Here is a 24,623-nt window from a genome sequence, read left to right on the forward strand (position 1 = left end):
TAAAGTCGTCCTGACTCACTTTTTCAAAAGCTTATTTTACTGCATGTTGCCTAATCTAAAATAGGTGGATGAGTCTATAGCTTTTGGAATGCATTTGGAGCGGCAAAATAAGTGCATACGTACACAGGCAGTGACCTGGCTGCCCTAAGGGAAGGGTGAAGGCTGGGGAACACTAACTCTTGATGATTTGCTGACTAACCTTGACGAAATGCCATAGGTCAGCTCAGAAACACGCAGACTCTGCATCACCTGTGCACCATGAAAAGGTGAGCCTCGTCTTCGGTGCCCTCAAGGTTTAGTTGTAGGTGTCCTCTCCAAACCCAAGTCTCATTTTCCAAGTCTCATTTTCTTTCCAAGGTCTGTTTATGAAGATATTGCAATTGGAAGAATTTAGGAATCACAATGGATCAGTAAGTTCTTATCAACTGAAGTGTACAGATGGTGCAACCAGAATGGGAATGGTGTCTTACAAGTGGGAAAAACATGGTTAAAGAGTGTGCAACTACAGTTTAAAAATTTACCAATTTACTAACACCTATATCAATCATTCAATCACCCTCATACTGTTTCGAACCTGTATGACTTCCTTTCTTCTGTGGAATGTAGAAGATATTTCCAAAAGGTTTTTGTCTGTGCAACTGAAAATCAGTGGGGTCCAAAACAATATCGGGCCCCATTAACCTTCATTTGTATAAACAAAAGAGGGAATAAATAAATAAAATATCTTATAAATTGTGGCCATCATTTAAAAATTCATTCCTACGTGAGTGCAATTTTACTGAACTGAGGGAATAGACCTCAATTTTTTTAGTAAGGAAGTTTTGGTAACAAAATTAATTTATTTTCCTCATGTCATTTGCAGGGCTCCGTACTTTTGTGTTCCATAGAAGAAATAAAGGTTTGAAATGACATGAGGGGGATAAATGCTGTCATACAGGAGCAGCAGCACTTTCAGTGGTTACCCTATTTATTCACACGTCTCACTCCACCCCAAACCCCAGGAAACTATACACGCCCAGACCTGCTCCTAACAGTCTTCTTCATACCTTATGAATATTTGCAAAAAGCTAAACACCAGATATTAATTTGCATGACTTTGTGCCTTGGGGATGTTTATGTAAGACTTGGAGGGGTTGAGATGTGATTTAAGGACAGGCCTGTTTTCTCTAAAGCCTGAGGTTTGTGGAGCTATTAACAATATGGGGGAAAGAACAGGAATGATACCTGAAGGCTCAACTTCAAAGGCTCCGACGTTCTTTAGTTCATTCTATGGCAGCTGAAACTATCCTTCAATCTATCAGCAATCCGCTTTGTCATTTATCTGTTGTGCTACTCTTGTTCACGTACATGTTGTATCATGGGAACTGAAGGATGTTTTTGTGTACATAAGCCAGATGATTTATATTCTTTGTGGTTGCTGTGTATAAAAACTGTGTACAAAATCAGGTTAATTGTGAAGTGAATGATGGTGCTTGTGTCTGAGATCATCACAAGCTTCTGTTCAAAAGATGTCTGGAAGAACAGATTCACACTGACACAGTGTGCCTGTTGTTCAGTCTATTGTGTGAAGTGAAGGCTGCAACTACCGATGTCCCACTGAGTAAAATATCTGCTCTCTGATATGAAGGCAAAGCCAGAAATCAGTCACAAGCAAACAAGCGACCGCTAAATAGCTGTGAAATGTTTTACAAGTCTGCACAGTTATAAATATAGCGATTCCAAAAATATAGCAAAACATTTAGTCATTTACCTTTCATCAGTTCCCATCACCATCTGTTGATGGGTTGTGATGTCTTTCACAGCTTATATACTGTGCAGATCTTAAAAAAATATGACACCATGATCCAACACATTTCATGTATTGTTAAAATATATGAATAATATATACACTGGCATTCAAAAGTTTGGGTTCAGTAAGTACGTTTTTTTAAAAAGAAATTATTCAGCAATTATTCAGCAACAATTAATTAAATTGATCAAAATGACAGTAAGACATTTATAATGTCACAGAAAGATTTCTATTTTAAATAAATCCTGTTCTTTTGAACATTCTTCAATGTTCGGGGGGGGGGGGGGTCAGTTTCCACAAAAATACATTAAACATGACAACTGTTTTTAAATTTGATAATAATAAGAAATGTTTCTTGAGCACTGAATCAGCATATTAAAAGGATTTCTGAAAGATTATATGAGAATGGAGTAATGGCTGCTGAAAATTCAGCCAATTTATCACAGGAATCAATTACAAAAGAACTATTATTTTATATACAGTCAAACCAAACATTATTCAGGCACCAGATATAATTATTTTTTTTTTTTACTAGTGGGTGCAGGACACTATAGTTCATTTATGTAAGTGAGGATAGCAACATAAAATAAACTGACATATTATACCCAAAAATTCTTCATACAGTGGACTAGCAGTAAGATTTATAAAAAAAATTGGGATCAAAAATTATTCAGACACTTTGACCTGACCATGTTTTGCTTAAGTGTTTTTTCTTTAATTCCTAATGCAACCTTTTTACACTACAGACTGAACAAAATTAAGCATTGCTTGGTAATTGGTTGACCTAATTTGGTATTATCTACTTGTGTAATTGCATTTAACAGCTGACAGCTATTCATCTTAATTCATTACATACCTTTCTATCAAAGTTATCTGACATTATCAAGATGAATCACACAGTCACAAACTGGAAGCAAAAAGATGAGTCACAAACTGCCATATAAAAATGTATGCACCCATGAAACATTATAAAAGTAAATTGACATTATAAAAATAAAGCAAGTTCTTTTTTCTTATTTATTTATTTTGCTAGAGTAAATCTCTGGTGTTTTGCTATTATATTGTTTACAGCAAACTAGGTGGTCAAAATGAAAGTCATTGCAATGGATTTTTAAATTCAGTAAACAAATGGAAAGTCATTCCCTCTTACAAATTACCCTTTTTGTTCATTTTTGAGATGTATAGTAAAATTTTCCTTCTTTTGTCTTACAGGGCTTTTGAGATTTTATCTATTGATCCTGCAGTGAATGAAACTGCTTATTGACAGCATATGTCATCAAAGGCATTACACAAATACAGAGCTTTTGTATTTAATTGAATTGGTCATGTGAAACTTTCTTGTGAATGATTATTGTTACTCCAAATGACATTCTGCGACAAAGACAGTCTTTGTATTATATTGCGTGTACACAGATCTCTTCATTACCGCACTGGGATGAGTGCGTTTACTCTCGTCTTGCGTCACCCTATTACGCAAAAAGGCCAAATGTGTTCGAAAGCATGCGGGACATTCAATGTGACATCTGTCTACTCAAACAGGTGGAGATCTCAGCAGCACGAGGCAAGCTGCCATGATGCTGTGTGCATGAGAAAAATGTGCATAGAGTAGACAGGGATAGAAAAGGTCAGGTTCTGAACTTTCACACACAAATGTGCATGTGCACACTTGTATACACTTGCAAAAACATAACAGGCATAGACGGTCATAAAAGCATGCACACATACACCCTGACTCCTAATGATCTCTAGGCTTGGTCACTCCATCCATTTATATTGACAGGGTTGCTATCAAGTCATGAAAAGGCCAAATGTAAATGCCCTCCAAGAAGCATTCAAGACTGATTGCAGTCCAGTCACTCAGTGGTTAAAGGTGCATACAAAATATATGCATTATGAGTCAATCCTGTAGCTCAAATGGTAGAGCAATACCAGTGTCATGGGTTTAGTCCCAAACAGAATGTGAGAAACTATAAAAATGGATACCTTACAAGCAAATTTGCATGTATATACAGTGGGTACGGAAAGTATTCAGACCCCCTTAAATTTTTCACTCTGTTATATTGCAGCCATTTGCTAAAATAATTTAAGTTAATTTTTTTTCCTCATTAATGTACACACAGCACCCCATATTGACAGAAAAACACAGAATTGTTGACATTTTTGCAGATTTATTAAAAAAGAAAAACTGAAATATCACATGGTCCTAAGTATTCAGACCCTTTGCTCAGTATTTAATAGAAGCACCCTTTTGATCTAATACAGCCATGAGTCTTATTGGGAAAGATGCAACAAGTTTTTCACACATGGATTTGGGGATCCTCTGCCATTCCCTCTTGCAGATCCACTCCAGTTCTGTCAGGTTGGATGGTAAACATTGGTGGACAGCCATTTTTAGGTCTCTCCAGAGATGCTCAATTGGGTTTAAGTCAGGGCTCTGGCTGGGCCATTCAAGAACAGTCACAGAGTTGTTGTGAAGCCACTCCTTCGTTATTTTAGCTGTGTGCTTAGGGTCATTGTCTTGTTGGAAGGTAAACCTTCGGCCCAGTCTGAGGTCCTGAACACTCTGGAGAAGGTTTTCGTCCAGGATATCCCTGCACTTGGCCGCATTCATCTTTCCCTCAATTGCAACCAGTCGTCCTGTCCCTGCAGCTGAAAAACAACCCCACAGCATGATGCTGCCACCACCATGCTTCACTGTTGGGACTGTATTGGACAGGTGATGAGCAGTGCCTGGTTTTCTCCACACATACCGCTTAGAATTAAGGCCAAAAAGTTCTATCTTGGTCTCATCAGACCAGAGAATCTTATTTCTCACCATCTTGGAGTCCTTCAGGTGTTTTTTTAGCAAACTCCATGCGGGCTTTCATGTGTCTTGAACTGAGGAGAGGCTTCCGTCGGGCCACTCTGCCATAAAGCCCCAACTGGTGGAGGGCTGCAGTGATGGTTGACTTTCTACAACTTTCTCCCATCTCCCGACTGCATCTCTGGAGCTCAGCCACAGTGATCTTTGGGTTCTTCTTTACCTCTCTCACCAAGGCTCTTCTCCCCCGATAGCTCAGTTTGGCCGGACGGCCAGCTCTAGGAAGGCTTCTGGTCGTCCCAAACGTCTTCCATTTAAGGATTATGGAGGCCACCGTGCTCTTAGGAACCTTAAGTGCAGCAGAAATTTTTCTGTAACCTTGGCCAGATCTGTGCCTTGCCACAATTCTGTCTCTGAGCTCTTCAGGCAATTCCTTTGACCTCATGATTCTCATTTGCTCTGACATGCACTGTGAGCTGTAAGGTCTTATATAGACAGGTGTGTGGCTTTCCTAATCAAGTCCAATCAGTATAATCAAACACAGCTGGACTCAAATGAAGGTGTAGAACCATCTCAAGGATGATCAGAACAAATGGACAGCACCTGAGTTAAATATATGAGTGTCACAGCAAAGGGTCCGAATACTTAGGACCATGTGATATTTAAGTTTTTCTTTTTTAATAAATCTGCAAAAATGTCAACAATTCTGTGTTTTTCTGTCAATATGGGGTGCTATGTGTACATTAATGAGGAAAAAAAATTAACTTAAATGATTTTAGCAAATGGCTGCAATATAACAAAGAGTGAAAAATTTAAGGGGGTCTGAATACTTTCCGTACCCACTGTATAGACAGTTTTAGCTTTAATTTCTAGCAATATTATATATTAGCAAAGTAGATTCCATTTTTATTTATTTCTCTTATTAAATTATCTACTTTGCTAATATTGTTAGCTAAGCTTTTTGTTAGCTTGTTAGTTAGTTGTTAGCTAAATATTGTATTTTATTGTAGTGGTCTACACTGGTATTTTTTCAAGTAAACATTTGAGATACATTTGATAATTAAATATAACAAAACTGAGAGCTTCATTACATTTTGTGAGCTATGACACAGACAGAAATAATTAATTATATATTTGCAATACATTCGAGTGAAGGTTTCTAAATAAAATACAAAATATTTTTTATAGTTTTCTATAAAAATAAATAAATTGAAAACCTTGCAATGAACATAAACTTGTATTATACTATTTTTCTGCAAAGTTTCATTTGAATCATATTATTATGAAAAGTTCTATACAAATACATTTGAATTGAACTGAACATGTTTCTCTTATATTCTGACACAGAAACAAGATAAACTATTAATTTGACGTGCCTTTAATTTGCAAAGTAAATATATTCCAAATAATATTTCAATTATTTATTTTTGGTTTTAGTACAATGACAAATAAAAACCAGTCATTTAATTTGGGAGAATGTTTGTCCTTATAAGCTTTCTATTTATTTAAGAATTTATGTATGTATGTACAGTAAGTATTCATTTTGCACAGTATAAATGGATTTTCATACATGAAAATAAATTATATTTCTACTGTTTCTATTTTATGAAGGGGGTCCCACACAAGGGGATCATCATATAATGGATCCTTGTTGTTAAAAAGTTAGAAAATCCCAGCTTTAAATAAACCAGACAGAGATGTCCACAAAGTGTCACAAACAAATACTGTAAGCAGATGAAAACAGTATGTAAATATCACTTCTCTTGTTTTCCAACCAAATCATATGGTGGAGAATTACAAACAGATTCAGGACTCAGCACGTCTTTCCAGCAGCAGAGAAGCATTTGTCAGAGTGCCAACATCGTCCCATTTCCATATCTGAAATTAAAATGAGCTCCACAGAAATGCCAGTGTCCCTTTGACACACTGCTTTAATATACACACCCCGCTGCACGCAATAAAGAGCAAATACATTGCACCAATACAATACACAATTTATACACACTCGCCGGCTGTCCACCTCTTGTGTTCTGATCAGCATCAACAACAGCATTTCAAAAAGAATGAACTATGTGATAAACAAACAGAAGGTGTACATTAATGAGGGAAAAAAATTAACTTTAAATGATTTTAGCAAATGGCTGCAATATAACAAAGAGTGAAAAATTTAAGGGGGTCTGAATACTTTCCGTACCCACTGTATATGATATGCAGAAAAAGAAATAGATACTGTGGCAATGAATTAAGAATTTGTTCCCACAAAGTAATAATTCTTGGCAATGTTTTAACTTGTTCCATTTTTCCATTAAACTGTTCCAAGTTGTACTAATTCTTTCACTTTAGCTCTGTCCCAATTCCAAGTGATGCATCCTCTGAAGACTGCATTCCAAGACTAAATGCGTCATATGAGCGCAATTGTGACGGCTCCTTCAAATGCGGCTTCGAAATGTGTCCTTTGTTTCCCAGGCCATGAAGGATGCAACAAATCGATTGGTAACACTTTAGATTTAGGGAACACATAAAAGTTTTCCCTGAATAAACTCCTAATTTGCTGCTTATTAATAGTTAGTAAGGTGGTTGTTAAGTTTAGGTATGGGGTAGGGTTAAGGGATCTAAAAGCAGAATAAGGCATTGATATATGCTTTATCGGTACTAATAAACTGCCAATATGCTAGTAGTATGCATGCTAATAAACAACTAGTTTACTAGAATTGGTCCTTAAATTAAATTGTTACCAATGTATCCTTCATGGCCCAGACTTTCCCAAAATGCATTGCACGCCAGTGATGATGGGTTTCAACTTACTCCAATAATGATACAGATGTTAAAAATAAACACTTCAGTTTCACAGCAGCTCCAATTTTGATGTATCTCGCTAAGATGTGATTTTATAGATTGCTTATACTTTTTATTTTGCACATAAATAGGCCAAGGTGAACATATTTAGACAGGTTGTGAACCCTGGTTTGTTTTGGTTTTGATTCAGCTCTGCTTCTCTATGTGGATAAATGTTTTTCAAGGAAGCGGAAAACGGAGATACAGGATATGGAATTGGAAAAATAATGGTTTCTTTCTTTTTTGTGAACAATTTTCAGCTTTAAACTTCTTCCACGCAATTCAAGCACTGCAGTAGCCAGAGCTACTTTTCTCTCTATATTTGCAAAATGCATCCCAACCAACCTCATGTCATTCCTAACCTGAATGACTTTATTTCTTCAGAAGATGTTTTAAAGAATATTGGTAACCAAACAGTTCAGTTCCTATTGACTTCTATTGTATTTTTTATAATCACATAATAGAAGTCTATGGGAACCAAAATGGCTTGGCTATACCAACATTCTTCAAAATATCTTCTTTTATGTTCCACAGAAGAATGAAAGTCTTACAGGTTTGGAACGATATTGGGGGGTGTAAATGACAGAATATTCATTTCTGGGTGAATTGTCCCTTTAAATCATGGACATGATTTAACTAATACTTTTTCACACATTACATAGGGCTTCATATAAATGCTGGTTGTTTGGGCTACATACACAAACTTTTCCTTCCCAAACAGAACTACATCATCATACAAAGTTTGGGAGAACTGTAATCCACATGTGAGTGAGAAATCATGAGTAACACACATGGGCTGCGTCCAAAAGCTGAAAAATGCTGCCTTCCTGCAGGATACAAAATTAGGAAGACAACATGGTATGTCAGAACTTTTTTTTTCTTGTTTTTTAGTTTATTTCAACCATTTCTGTTGAGGAATAATCATTGTAGTGTAATGTGGGGTTTGATGTTTGGGTTTTGTTTCATGTTCATGTTTTCCATGTCTTTTATTTTGTAATTGTTTCATGGTCCCTGTTTGTGTCATGCTTCCCTTGCCCTCTTGTATTCTTGCCATTGGTTCCCTTGTTCATTGTGTCATGTTCTGATTGGTTGTCTGGACTGATTTGTTACATGTAGTCACTAAATATGACATGATTATTGTTAAAGCTGTCTTAAAATTGTTCTTGATCATTAGACAACATTGTGTGGCCTTGAAAGTCTGTCTTAAACCAGTGTGCTTAAGTAACCTCATACAAAAAAGTCTATGTGTGAAGTCACTGACTGACGGGGCAATGGGACAGCAGCACAGATACCTTTGGGTTTGGACACACTGCCATTGGCAACAGCTGTGAAACACTAAGTGCTTCTTGGCATGAATCGAACCGAATAGTCTTCCTGCTTGGCATTAGTGAACTCTATATTTGTGAACGCAATATGTCTCTATAAAACATTGGATCTATGTACATCCACTGAATGAATGCGAGAAGCAGCTATTTTGCACCGTGTAAATGGAATGTTCATATCTAATTGTATAGCAGTTGATTGATCAGGAAGCCTTAAGCGAACTAAGTATAAATAAGCCACCTGATAAATCCAAAGTTTCAGTAATATACAATCATTTTGGCAGCTCAGAATTGACGTAGAGCCAGCTGAATCATTCTCTTCTCTGAGCAAAACTACACAGACAGTAAGCGCAGTGAAACATTAATCATCTTTTCTGTGACAAGCGTGGAGTCTTGAACTTGAAACTGGAAGCATAGCTTATGGAAGTAGAGTTTAAAATGACAAATATATGGAAAAATATATTCTTGTAAAAGTCGTATGAAGGCATATCTGAGGTCTGTACCAAACTGTATACACAAAGTACCATCTGCATTACATCAATTTGGTTTATACAACGAATCATGTTTTGTGTTTCTTGAGGGTTTCACCGCTAACATTTCTCTACATTGTGGTTAATATTTTACCCTGCTGCATATGGTATATTGTAACCGTACAGTTCAGAAATAGACTTGTTTACATTGACCTCCATCGTTTTGACAAACCCAAGTTGCTACACCCCAGAGTCCAGTCACACAGACACTCTTTCATGCACAACCGGTAATAAGTTTGTACTCTGGTACTACTCGGTGACTTCAACATCCACCTAGAAAAACCCCAGGCTGCTGATTTCAACACTCTGCTTGCCTAATTTGACCTCAAGCGAGTGTCTACTACAGCTACTCACAAATCAGGTAACCAATTGGACCTTATCTACACACGCTACTGCTCAACAGACAACACTTTAGTTACACCGCTGCACACCTCAGACCCCTTCCTCATCACTTCTAACCTCACACTGACTCCGGACACAACACGCACTCCTCCACAGGTCACCCTTCAGCGTAACCTACACTCACTCTCTCCCCCTCGCCTATCCTCTATGGTTCTAACCTCAGACTGACTCCGGACACAACACACACTCCTCTGCAGGTCACCTTTCGGCGTAACCTACGCTCACTCTCTTCCTCTCGCCTATCCTCGATGGTTTCATCCTCACTTCCTCCACCCTCTCAGTTTTCAGCACTGGACACAAATACTACTGACACTCTTTTCTCCACTCTAACATCTTGCTTAGACAACTTTCGTCCCTTTTCATCCAGACCAGCACGCGCCACCTCTGTCCCCTGGCTGTCCGATGTTCTCCTTGAACATCGCTCAGGGCTGCAGAGAGGAGGTGGCGCAAATAAAAAAAAAAAACTCTACTGACCTTTGTGTATATAAGTCACTCCTCTCTTCTTTCTCTGCAAAGGTCTCCACTGCTAAAACAACATACTACCACAACAAAATTAACAATTGTTCTGACTCTTGCACACTTTTCAAAACCTTTTCGTCTCTTCTTTGTACTCCGCCGCCGCCACCTTCATCAACTCATACTGCGGACGACTTTGTAATATTCTTCATAAATAAAACAAGAACCATCAGCGACCAATTCTCCACACTACAAACTGACAAAAACTTCATAACAGCAAATACACACTATCTCTCCTCCTTCTCTCCACTCTCAGAGGCAGACGTTTCCAAACTGATCCTTTCCAATCATCCTACTACCTGTCCGCTTGATCCTATCCCCACTCACCTCCTTCAGTTCATTTCTTCTTCAGTTATACCTGCGCTCACTCACATTATCAAGACCTCTCTTTGCACTGGTAGATTTCCCACAACATTTAAGCAGGCTCGGGTAACCCCATTGCTTAAAAATACTCTCTAAATCCAGCACTTTTAGAAAACTACAGAACAATATCCCTTCTTCCATTCATTGCAAAGACACTTGAGCAAGTTGTTCAACCAACACTCTGTTTCTTGCACATAACAACCTCCTTGACAACAACCAATTTGGCTTCAAAAGCGGCCACTCAACTGAGACTGCCCTGCTCTTAGTTACTGAAGCCCTGAGACTGGCAAGAGCCGCTTCCAAATCCTCAGTACTCATCTTGCTGGATCTGTCTGCTGCTTTTGACATAGTTAACCACCAGATCCTCCTGTCCACCCGCATAAAGATGGGAATCTCGGGAATCACACTCCAGTGGTTCAAGTCTTACCTTTCAGGTAGGTCCTCCAGGGTGTCTTGGAGGGGTGATGTTTCTAAGTCACAACTTCTTGCTAATGGGGTTCCTCAAGGCTCAGTGCTTGGACCACTTCTGTTCTCCGTCTACATGTCATCATTAGGATATGTCATTCAGAGGCTTGGATTTTCCTATCATTGCTATGCTGATGACATTCAACTCTACTTCTCATTCCAACCAGATGATCCGACAGTAGCTGGTCGCATTGCAGCCTGTCTGTTCAGTTAATCTTCACAGTTAAGCTTCACAGACCATCAGTTAAGCTTCACAGACCATATTGCTTCAACGGCCCGGTCCTGCAGATTTGCCTTATACAACATTAGGAAGATCAGACCCTTCCTATCAGAGCAGGCTGCACAACTCCTTGTCCAAGCTCTTGTTCTCTCCAGACTGGACTTTTGTAATGCTCTCTTGGCGGGCCTTCCCACATGTACTATCAAGTCTGTGCAACTGATCCAGAATGCAGCAGCGAGAGTGGTCTTCAATGAGCCGAAGAAAGCTTAAATCACACCTCTCTTCATCAGCTTGCACTGGCTGCCAATAGCCGCTCGCATCAAATTCAAGGTACTGATGTTTGCCTACAAGACAACCACTGGCGCTGCACCAATACTGTATACCTAAACTCGCTAGTTCAGACTTATGTGCCCTCCAGAAGCTTGCGTTCTCTAAGTGAACGACACCTCGTGGTGCCATCCCAAAGAGGCACAAAATCACTCTCACGGACCTTTTCCTGGACTGTTCCCAGCTGGTGGAATGACCTGCCTATCACAATTCGAGCAGCTGAGTCTTTAGCCATTTTCAAAAAACGTCTGAAGACAAATTTTAATTTGCTAATATTAATCGTCTAAAGACCAATTAATACTAGCACTTACCTATTCTATTCTACTCTATTCTATTCGTTTTGGTCTAATTTATTACAAAAAAACCTTGCTATGTGTACTGTGCTAGACTAACTGAGACTTGTCACAGCGCTTGTATACTGTTGCTCTCTCGTTGGTCTGTTTGATTCTATTGTTCTCCTCATTTGTAAGTCGCTTTGGATAAAAGCATCTGCTAAATGATTAGATTAAATGAATGATTAAATGAAAGTTTGGGGTCAGTATTGGGGTTGTTTTTTATTTAGCATGTATGCATTAAATTACTAAAGTCATTCACACTTCACAAGACTTTCAAATAAATGCTGTTCTTTTGAATCATAGTTTCTACAAAAATATTAAGCAGCACTAGTGTTTTCAACATTGATGATAATAATAAGAAATGCTTCTTTAGCAGCAAATCATCATATATGAATGATTTCTGAAGGATCATTTGACACTGAAGACTGGAGTAATGACTGCTGAAAATTCAGCTTTGACATCACATGAATAATAATTTTACAACATATTAAATTAGAAATTAGTATATTAAATTGTAATAATATTTCACACCATTATTGTTTTTATTTTATTTTTGGTCAAATAATTGCAGCCTTGTTGAGCATAAGAAACTTCTTTCAAAATATAAGAAAAACTTTTGAATGTATGTCTGTTTTTTTTATAACCAAATCACAGCCATCCAAACAACAACACAGCAAATATTTAAAAGTTTGTGTGTGTGTGTGTGTGTGTGTTTGTGTGTGTGTGTGGTTAACATGTGATTTAGAGCAGTTGGTGTAAACGCAGTAACCATTATAATCATCTATAGGTTTGTATTTTGTTAAAATACTGCATGCATTATGTCAAACATATTTTCATCTAAGGAAGAATTAGCTTTATCATTAAAAAATTTCTACTAGATCTAAAATAAATAACTTTGCCTGTTTTCTTTTTCCTTGGTATATGTTAGAAAACATCTTGTGTGCTGTCCATGGTCCTGAAAAATGGCTCGTTGAGGTCTTAAAATTGAAGTTCTCATCACATTCTTGAGTTAATACTACCATAAACATGAAGGATGAACTAAGCTTAGTGGTAAAGGAAATTTTTTCTTAATGTATTTCTGACATTGATTTACCAGCAAACAAATCTTCCACAGTGCAGCAGAATATACAATACTGTGGAAGGAAAGTTTTTCCTATGGGAAGATATTCATACGAAGTAACACAGAAAATAAAAAGGCAATAAGAAAAATTTTTAACAAATGGAGCAGAACCTATGATGATTTTTAACTTAGCTGATCACAAATGTGCTGTACAAATGCAAGTGATTACATGATAACTTAGCAGGCAGTACAAATGAACAGTTATGACATCACACACACACACACACACACACACACACACACACAAATCGGTTCTTCAGCGGTTCCTTGGGGTGGTTGAGGTGCTATATAGCTACCACTACCGTATAAAGAACCTGTTAAACCCAGTGTGGTTCTTTAAAGGTCCTCTAACTCTCTCTTATAGTCTCTTAGTTTAGTTGGGGAAAGGATTAAAATGACATTAAAATATAGTGTATTTCCTGAAGATAACGTGGTTCTCAACCTTTTTGCCACCAAGGCCCACCATAATGAAATATTCCAGGGGCCCCACACAAGAATTTTTTGACCTCAGAAAAGCATAAAAGTGATTCAAAACAGCTTTTGCCATTGTCGAAAATTCCCATTCATAGCAAACATATGAGAGTGGAGTAACATATCAGAAATCATATCAGAAAAGAGGAGAATAGGGTTTCTCTTATGGTTCTACATAGCATTTGACATATAGCATTTGACTGTATAGCAGCACCTTTAAAGGGTTAGTTCACCCAAAAATGCAAATGATCTCATTAATTACTCACCCTCATGTCGTTCCAAACCCATAAGACCTTCGTTCATCTTCGGAACACAAATTAAGATATTTTTGATGAAATGTGAGAGCTCTCTGACCCTGCATAGACACTGATGTCACATAGACTGTTTTATCGATGTCCTTACACTGAAAAAAACGATTCGTTGTCTGAACAACCCTTACTTATAAAAGTAAACATATTTAACACAAAGAACGTAGTATTCATAACATTTCAATGTCTACTTAACATATATAGTGTGTGTGATGCAAAAATATAAGTTACAAGGTGAACTTAAATGTATGCGTAAGTAAAGTGAAAAAACATAAATCACGTCAACTACTATTACAATTACATTAAAATTGAGTAAATCTAGCATAAAATTTTAAGTATTTTACTGTGAGCCACGTGATATGCAAATACTCTTTCCAGCCGGAGCCATTTTGTGAAGCACATGTGAAGACGTTGAGAAGGGGTAAGTTTAACTTTTTGTAAACTAAGTATAATATTAGATTTAGGCGTTTTACCATCAATGAACACTTGTTTTTTATGTGTTAGTGGCTGAAGATATTTTCTGAAACGCAACGTAGACGCTGAAAACAGGTACATTTTATTTTGTCTTTTTAAACGTATAACGTTACTCGTTTATTGCGTTTGTGGTAAAAAAAAAAAAGACTTTTAAACTGAATTTCTGAATCCCTAAGAATATATGCAATGCTTCAGTAATTAGAAACGTGTTATGAATTCTTATGAAAGCGTCGAGTTTGTACGTGTAAGCCCATTCCCGCCACTGAATTAAAAAAAAAAAAAAAAAAAAAGTTCTGTCACAATATTCTCATATTTTCTATAAGGGGCGGCCCGGGCCTGGGCGCGGGTTACATTTAAGGTTCGGCTTATATTATATTCTAAAATATATCGGCTGCATGTCCATATGTATGCACGATCATTAATGGCGATCTCGGACACGCAAAATTATTCCTAAATGACAACAATTCCTCGTCTAGTAAACCTTCGAAATTATGAACAGTAACGTTACATTTAAACCTGCGTTCCCTCTGCCGCTTATCCGGAGAGAGCGCCATAAACTGATAAGGTAGATATACAAAATGTGCAGAGCGGTGGATCGAGGACCAGTATTGAAAATCACTGTTTTAAAGTGTTTGATTGTAACATTTTGTGTTGTTTCTGTTATATTTCTTATTAATTATGTGAGGCAATATTGAAAGTGGGAGAAAGTGCCAGATTTGACTTCCATAAGTAATGTATAAAACAATTAAGTTAGTTATCAGTTATTTCATGCTGTTTAATACTGTTGTTTTTCTCTCCATCCATCTTTCCATACATCCAGCTGTGCAAGAAGTTATGGTGCAAGAACTTTAAACGGAATAATTGGAGGTAACAATTCATGCATTTTTGTTTATTTACTTTTTTTTTGTTAATTTCACACTTTACTATTAATTGTTTTTGACAAATTTGCTTTGCAAAAAAAGGTGAAATCAAATATTTCTTAGTCATTTTAGATATAAAAACTTTTACTGAAAAGATCTGTGATAGTGAGACAATGCAATGTCTTGCACATTCATACAAAATGTAAAAGTCTGTATTCATATTTTCTTCTCCTTCTAGTCCACAATGAAATGGACATGCAAATTTTGTAGTACAGTCGTTTCTACAAAATCAGATTTACTTAAACATTACAGATTACAGCATGACTGTCTTGGACGGCACCGATCACTACCATGCATTTTTCCGGATTGTCCCTGTTCATTTAAAACATTGAACTCAATTCGTTCACACTTGAAAAGGCACCATGCCCCTTGTGATGTACAGACACCTGCAGAGAACGTTTCGTTCTTGTGTCAACATTGTGCCTCTATTACATTTTCAACAGAGGCAGAATCCTTTACACATCTTAGACATCATTTAAAGAAACAGGAGACTGTTGATTGTGTTTTTAACCGGTGTGATTTCAAGACAAATGTGTATGGCACATTTGCGGCCCACAAAAGCAGAAAGCATATGCCTCATTGTGTCATTGACTTTAAACCACAAGTTCTGCATTCAAGTTTAGATTCTGCCTTTGGCCATTCTAGCAGCATAACTCATGAGGAAGAAGGTGAAGAAGAAGAAACCATTTCGCCATTGAGGGCAGTAAGTGAAATGCTGCCCGATTTTATTGGAAAAAAAATAGGCTCTGTGCTGCTTAAGTTGGAAAGCCTGTTTCATGTATCAGGCAAGTGCATTGACCAGTTGGTGGAAGACTTGCATTTCATTTCAACAGAAGGGTCAGCTGAAGCATTTAGATGTGTTGTTGAACAAACACTGAAGAAACATGACTGTGTTCTTGAAAACTCAGTGATCACAGATTTGGTAAAGGAACTTTGTGAGTCAAGTCCATTATGCAAGTCACTTGGATTGGATGGTCCCTTTAGATCCTCATATAAGAGGAAAGAGTATTATAAAGAGAACTTCCAAATTGTGGAACCTGTTGAATATGTTGTTGATGCAAAGGAAAAACTGAGTTTTCAGTATGTGCCCATTCTCAAAGTGTTGTCCCACTTAATGAATGACACGGATATTTCTCAAATGGCACTTGAAAGATCTCAGATCTCTAAACAGGATGTCCCAACATTCAGATCTTTTCACGATGGGCTATATTTTCAGCAAAACACTTTTCTTTCCGGAGGAGAAGAGAAAATTTCACTGATTTTATACATTGACGAATTCGAGATTTGCAATCCACTCGGAACATCCCGGAAAAAACATAAAATTACAGCAGTGTATTGGGTGCTAGGAAATGTACCATCGGTCCTTCGTTCTGAGTTGTCTTCCATTTATTTGGCAGTTCTGTGCAAAACAGAAGATGTAAAACGGCATGGATATTCAGTTGTGCTTGAACCCCTTTTGAAGGATCTAGGAGTATTGGAGAGAGAAGGATTTTTTATTTCTAGCCTCGGAAAGAATGTCAGAGGAACAGTGATGTGTGTTGTTGCTGACAACAGCCCATTCACTTGGTGGGTTTGTTGAAAATTTTTCTGGCCCATATCCCTGCAGGTTTTGCCTTGGCCAGCGTTCAGATTATCAGCTGAAAGAAGTACGTTTAGGTGCATTTCAAAGAAGAACAAATGATCAACATACTCTACATGTTCAAACAGCATTAGAGGATACACGTGTTGTCCATTCATTTGGTGTCAAAAGGCAATGCATCATAACTGACAAACTGGATTATTTTCATGTGTTATCGGGATATCCACCTGATCTCTTACATGATGTTTTTGAAGGGATCGTTCCAGTAGAACTGGCTTTATGCTTGGATGACTTCATCAAAAAGAAGTACTTGACAGTGAGTGAAATAAATGCTGCGATCCAGCATTTCCCATTTAAATGGGCCGACAAAACCAACTGTCCAAAGCCATTGCCTCTGACTTTTAGAACTCGAAAGAGTATCGGCGGAAATGCCCATGAAAACTGGGCCTTGCTCAGGTTTCTTCCATTTCTCATAGGTCCAAAAATTCCAGAGGATGAGCCTGCATGGTTAATTCTTATGGACCTTAAAGAAATTGTGGAACTGATAGTTTCACCAGTGCATTCTCAAGAGTCTATTGGCTACCTTGACAGCAAAATATCTGAGCACAGACACAGATTTTTGAGTGTATTTCCACAGCAGAAGTTGCTCCCTAAGCATCATTTCTTGGAGCACTATCCGGAACTGATACAGGCTTTTGGTCCTCTGGTGGCAATGTGGACCATGCGCTTTGAGGCGAAGCACAGTTTTTTCAAACGTGTTGTGCAACACACCCATTCTTTCAGAAACAACTTGCTTTCGCTTGCAGTGAAACACCAGTTGTTGATGGCATTTCACTTTCATTATTCAGAGAACTTTAAACCATCACTTTCTGTTTCACATGTGTCCAGTGTCAGTTTGGATTTGCTACATAATGATGTACAGGAAGCAGTTCGCAAAAAATTCCCACACGAAAAATCAATAGTGTTGGCAAACACAGTATCTTGTTACGGAACAAAATACTGTAAAGGAATGATTCTGGCTCATGGTTCCACTGCAGGACTTCCTGACTTTGTTCAGATACACCAGCTGATGGTTGTAAATAACTCTGTAGGGTTTATAATGAAAACACGTACAGCCTGGTACAATGAGCACTTGAGGTCTTTTGAACTAGATGCACCTGGCCATGTTAAAGTACTTCTCCAAGCAGACTTGAGTGATGTTGTACCTCTAGCTGCATACACCGTCAAGGGAAAGTGTATGGTGACTTTGAAGCGCTCCATAATGTAATCATAATAAGGTAATCATAATCGGTAATTATTAATTGAATATTTTACAGTAAAGATACTAGATTACCCTAATTGAAAATTGTCATTTACTTGTATGAATAAAATTTTTAATTAGTGTCTGTGTACTGATACAGCATGAAATTATTAAGTTATTATTAAAAAAATTAATGATTAAGTTTAGAAAAACATGAGATTTAGTAAACTATGAAAATTTTCTTTTATGGGTGAACTGTCCCTTTAATTGATAATTTCTGTCTAACAGTGTTTCTTTTTCAAATAGGACATGTGTGAACCAGCAGTATTACGGGTGATTGTTGATCAGAACTCCATTCGTAAACTTCACCTGCCCTCTGGAATTCCAGATACATGTGTGAAATTGGAGTCAATAGTTAGAGAGACATTTCAGATACAAGGGAGCTTTACTCTACATTACAAAGACACTGATTTTGAGGAGTTCTTTTCTCTGACTTCAACATCTGAGCTTAAAGATAAAGACACTATTAAAGTAGTGCAAACTGAGCCAGTGATAATAAATTTAACAACAATTGACAGTTTTGAGTGTGCTGGCCCTTCTACCACGGATGACCAGGTTTCCTCAGATGATCGTTCAGTTGCTTACTCGGCTCCATCACCATTTGTCTCATCAGATGACACAGTATTGCTCTCATTTCCAGACAGTCAAGGACAAAGATCAAAGCCATGGCCATCACCATTTGAAATTCCAGAGTTTGCCTATGACACTGAGCTAGTTCTGAAGTCGGCAAATGATGCATACAAAAAAGATGGAACTGCTCTGAACAATCAAAGTGTGAAGTCTGATATTCTGGAAAAATTGGCAGAAAATTTTTTCCAGTTTTGTGCATATCCAACCAGCCAGCAAATTTCCTCAGTTGCAGAGGCATTAATCCAAAAGCATCCTTGCTTAAAGGAGCCTGGGTCATTCTCTGGATTCTATGGATGGCAAACAAGATTGAAGTACAAGATGGGAAACTATCGGTCAAAATTGAGAAGTCTAGGTTGCCCAGAAGTAGCTGTGAACTCGGCTAAAAATAAAAGACCTGCTGCTGTAAAAAAACCAAAGAAAGCAGAAATAAACTACCTTCCTCCACATCCTTCAGGAGTAACTATACAGAGTCTAGAACAAGAACGGGTGGAGCTTCTTGAAGAGATCAAGATAAGGGATAACTGAAGAAATATCAATCAAAAAATGGCCAGAACTTTCTCCTACCGTCGTCAGGAGATAGTTGAGAAGAGTCCTTCAATAGCGAGTATCCTGGAAAGATGGCCTGCTTTGTTTGACACCTCTCAGGTATCTGCATTTATATTTCCTTGTTGTAATTGTGCTCTAAATTTGTCAGATTTTTGAGTAATGTACTGTTGTCTTTTTAGGTCAAAGAAGAATTCAGGAGGTTAACAGCGGTTGAGCTGGAAACAACATTTATGGGAAACCTGGACAAACACACGGATGCACTCCTGTCTTTGTTTCGCACTAAGGGAGGAAATGCTGGACAGCAAATTAGTGAAATTTTGAATACGCTAAACCAGGTATGTGACTACTTTGTTGTAGGGTTGTCAAAGGTACCAATAATTCTGTACCAAGTCGGTAATAAAATGTTAAAAATATGACGATACTAGCATTTTGAGTGCTATTGAGTGGATTCTGACCAACTTAAACACCTGATTGGCCTTTGTGTTAACTAACACAACAGATAGGTCTGATTTTTTTCTTCTTTTTTTCTGTACTCCATGGTTTTAGATTTATAATCATACAATTCACAAGTGTTTTATTGCACATTATGAAGTTATATTAAAGATTATTTATAGACATTTTATTTTTAACATATACAAATTACTACAGGTCTTATACTTAGTTACAATTCAGGGCATCAGCAAATTTGTGACACAGCAACAGTATAGAAGTTATCCTTTGACTGTAATGACTACTCAAAATCTGTGACGCATATCACCAGCTATCTTTTCTGGTGATGGTCTCTGAAGCAATCGGAATCTCCCTCTTATTTTGTGGGCAAGTTTGTAGGTTAGTTCATCCAAAAATGAAAATGTCGAAGGTGTCATAAATTACTTGCCCTTGCCCTTTCGTTCATGTTTGAAATGCCAATAAAGTCTTATTGATGAAATCCTAGAGCTTTCTGTCTTTCCATAGAAGGTCTACACAAATGCAACATTGATGCTTCAAAATATTCATAAGCAGAAGCTCAACCGAACATGAATTATGCGCAAGAACAAACCTTTTGCTGAAGCTCAAACGTGCTGTGTAACCAATGAGGTATATTTTCGTGTTACGCAGCACGTTTGAGCTTCCACAAGAGGTTTGTTCTCATGGTAGTAAAAGACATTATTAAATTAAATTAATCCATGTGACTCCAGTGGTTACATAGTCACATGGATTACTTAAATGTCTTCATTAATGTTCTAGACCTTAATTGCTAGTGTAGGCTGCCATTGGAAAAATAGAAAGCTCTTTGATTTCATTAAAATATCTTCATTTGTGTTTTAAAGATGAACAAAGGTCTTACAGGTGTGGAACAACATGAAGGTGAGTAATTAATGACAGAAGTTTCATGCTTAATGTAAATGTCAACATATTGTGAAGTGTTACAGTCCTAAGTGCTTCCACATCACTTCTCACGTGAGCTTCAGAAGACACTTGTCACGCTTCATAATATTCTGATGAATAAATTAAGGCAATGTTGAACTAATGTGTGACATTCAGCCCAAAATATAGTATATTTAGTTAAACAAGATTAAAATACTACTTTTTTTTTCTTCTTCTTTTTTAAATAGGCCTATTGTTTTCCTTCAGAAGACCTTGATTCATTAACTGGGGTCACATGGCTTATCATGTCTGTGTTGCATGGGGTTTAGGGTCCCATTCACTTGCATTATAAGGAGACAAAGATATATTTTTTTTCTTCTAAAAAAACGTTTATCTAAAGAAAGTCATTCATCAGGCACCGTGTGAGGGTGAGTAAATGATGAAAACATTTGGGGTGGAATATGTATATCTTACAGCATATGAAATAAATGCTAAATTAGGTTCTGATCAAGTGACTGACTTGGCTATTCTCCAATTAGCTTTAAAAAAAACAGTTGTCACTTAAGCAATTTTAGATCATTGTTGTGGTGTATAGCAGCAGAACCTGTGAAGATTTTTGTTATCTTTAAAAATTCATTTTGCTTCCAACTTCTTTTGCCATCAGCAGTTTCACCGTTATTAAAGATGAGTTGGTCAAATAATGCCTTCATTCCCAAACTCTATGGAGTCACTGTATAGTTGTGATTTTGTCTGTATGCACCATAACAAGCCGCATTTTGTTTTACTTTTCAGACCAGCCCTGTGGAACAACGTAGAGAAGTTGTAATTTGATGCTTAATTGTCTACCTCTCGGAAAATCCTGAGAATCTCATCAAGCATTATCAGGTTAGCATCTGAAATCGATCAACAACCACGCTCCAAACCTAAATAAGCTACTTGTATAATGACAGTTAATTAAAATCAAAATAGATAGAAATAAAATGAATGGCTGTAAGACACTTATTTAATTTTAAAATATAAATGTCAATTTCAAAATATTTTCTCATTTTGTGTTATTTCATTGCAATGTATTTTTTTGCTCTGAGAAACAATCTGAAAAATACCAAGTGGTGTTGTAAGTAAATACACAGTTGCTGTATTTTTTTTTGTTTTTTTAAGGATACTCATGGGAACGAGGAGGAACTGGAACAGCTCACACTGAAGATCATCACAAAAGGTGGCTCAACAGATGATCCATTACAGACTGGGATAGTCCTAGAAGGCATAGAGGTGATGACGGGATTGGCAGGTGTTGCGAAGGCTTGTGTTTTTCTGCTTGGCCTAATTTATGCAATTAATCTGAGTTACCCCGAAGAGCTCAGGTACTCGTTTGAATTTTTTCAGAAGATTCTACTGGAACTAGACAGTGGCAAACTTTCTCCAAAGATTTACTCTCTGAAGAACAGGCTTCTTTGTTAAAATGAAAGATATTGATTGTGTTGTTCTGACCATTACAACTTGAAATATGTTTGTCACAAGACACGTTTAGCCATACCCATCTGGTTCTAGTACAGTGTTAGTCTGCAAACGTTTGATCGCAGTCTTGTTTTATTCTTAGGATGTTTGTTGCATGTTCCAAAAGTAAATGTTAGAAAAATGTGAATATTTTAAGAAGTGTTGCAAAGGGTGAAAATAAATCAAGGAAGTGACCTATTGTGGAATTTTGTGAAGATTGCAATCTGTCTTACAAACTAAAAAAGAAAGAAAGAAAGAAAATGCTTTTTTCTAGTTATTAGGAATTTTGTTCCAAAAGTAAATGTTGGAAAAATGTAAATCCTTTAAGAAGTGTTGCAAAATGTTAAAAATCAAGGAAGTGACCTGTTGGAAGTGAACTTCTCGATTTGTCACATTTTGTTATACATTCATGATGTGTGGTTTCAGGCTTCACCGTTGCTTTGCAGCCTGTCAAAAAATAAACTGAAATACTTTATTTTTTGTGATTTGCGTGTTTAATTTATTTAAGATATTGAATGTACTGGAGCAGTGCAGTAAGCGACCAATAGCTGAAGATCTAAAATAAGTTAAAAATGTTAAGTTGGCTCAACTCAGTTTTTTAATATAAATGAGCTTAAATGTTAAGTAAACACAACTTGCAATTACTTTGTAGGTTCTATCCTGTTACATATTTTTTTAAGTAAAGAATGTTGGTTCAACTCAATTAATTATATATTTAATATAAATAAGCTTAAATGTTAAGTTAACACAACTTGAAATTACTTAGTAGATTATATCATGTTGCATGTTTTAAGTAAATAATGTTGAGTGAACTCAAATATTTAAGTTCATATAACAAAGATTATCTTGTTTATTTTAAGTAAAATTGTTCCAAGTTGTGCTTACTTAAAAAGTGTGATGCAAAAATGGTGCATATATATTTTAAGTAAATCTAACACGTCATTTTTACCAGTGTACGTTTCTGGGTCTGGGAACATTTCAGTTGTGTTGCTGTCTGTGCAGGGTCAGAGAGCTCTCAGATTTCATCAAAAATATCTTAATTTGTGTTCCGAAGATGAACGAAGGTTTTACAGGTTTGGAATGACATGAGGGTGAGTAATTAATGACAGAACTTTCATTTTTGGGTGAACTAACCCTTTAAAGATATAGGCGCTGTACTGCATTTAAATAGGTTCTCCTATGATTACAAGCCAATGAGCCACTTTTAGTGCTATTTAGCACCATTTTTATTTAGAGTGTATTGTAAAAAATTTTTTATAAAAATAAATAAATAATCACTGACCTACTTTATGTTTTGTTAAACATATATTTTCAGTGTCTCATCTCACTTTGTTGAGTTCTGGTGCATTAAGAATCATTAAAATCAACATTTGGAAGTGATTAAAATGAGAAAAATGGCTTTTTGTTGAATGACTTGCCTTCATAAATCTGATTTAAAATAAACAAATTCTGCTTGTTACTTTTGACTTTCATCTGTGACTGTCTGGACTATGTTAAAGTAAGTTTAACATTAACTAATGTAAAAAGATGAACTCCGGGGTTGCTGGATAACGCTGCCAAAAAGCAGAGGAGGCCTGGGAACTGGGATGTTTGAAAAGGAAAGGTCAATGTTAGAATTTATCTTGTTAGCTTTTAAATCAATGATGTCTGTGTGGGGGGTTTGTGAGGGGTTGAGTAGGGGCTTGGTTTATATTTTAGTAATAGTTTAAAATAAAATGACGCATCATTATTAGAATTATGAATATCTACTTAGAATAATGGTCAGCCACTTTCTACTGTTTAGGTCTTATGCAAACATACTGCTATGTGGCTCTAGGCCACAGATGTAGTCTGAACAAAAACGGGACGTATAGTCAGTCTATAATGTCCTGGACAGAATTCAACAACCTTTCAACAACCTTTATGGGAACAAGTGGCATCTAATTGATTTTTTATTTATTTATTTATTTAAAGCTATCAAATTGTCTTGGTCAAATTGTGTTCAACTGTGCTTTGATTGCAGTATCTATAACATTACTATTTAAATCTAAATATATCTGAATCTAAAAAATATATTTACCACTTTTAGTATTCACAATGCATTTTGGTAGCACGTACTATTGACACCATGGTGCAGTAAGTTTAACTTTGCTCTCTAAATTCTCGAAAATCTGGAAGCCCTTTTTAGCATATATGTACATTTTTTTCTGATTAACCCTTATCCATCCTAGACACAGAATATTCCATTTTAACCATTCAGATGAAATATACATACAACTTTGTTTACTGAAACACCTACATTTAATGTTTGCTTATTTATTTACTAATTTTTTTTCCAAATTATTTCTTTTTTTAATGTATTAATTATTTTTTTTCTTCTTCTTTTCCCACTCTGTACGTGTCATAATAAAATCTAAATAAGTCATTAAAAAGCCTCCTGAATAGAACCCATCGATCCTTTTCAGGAATTTTGCCAGATTTTCAGATAAGAGAGATAAACCCCAGGTAAATTGACAACTTTCGCAATATTGATGGGCTAGACTGTGCAACT

General features: G+C 36.7%; 1 pseudogene; it reads left to right on the plus strand.

Moving 5' to 3' along the window:
* The first annotated feature begins 18,325 nt into the window (after positions 1-18,325).
* LOC107730219 (sterile alpha motif domain-containing protein 3-like) lies at positions 18,326-21,209 on the plus strand (annotated as a pseudogene).
* Positions 21,210-24,623: the final 3,414 nt, after the last annotated feature.

Source organism: Sinocyclocheilus rhinocerous, unplaced genomic scaffold (genome assembly GCF_001515625.1).
Source record: "Sinocyclocheilus rhinocerous isolate Xijiao unplaced genomic scaffold, SAMN03320098_v1.1 scaffold368, whole genome shotgun sequence".
NCBI classification, from domain to species: Eukaryota; Metazoa; Chordata; class Actinopteri; order Cypriniformes; family Cyprinidae; genus Sinocyclocheilus; species Sinocyclocheilus rhinocerous.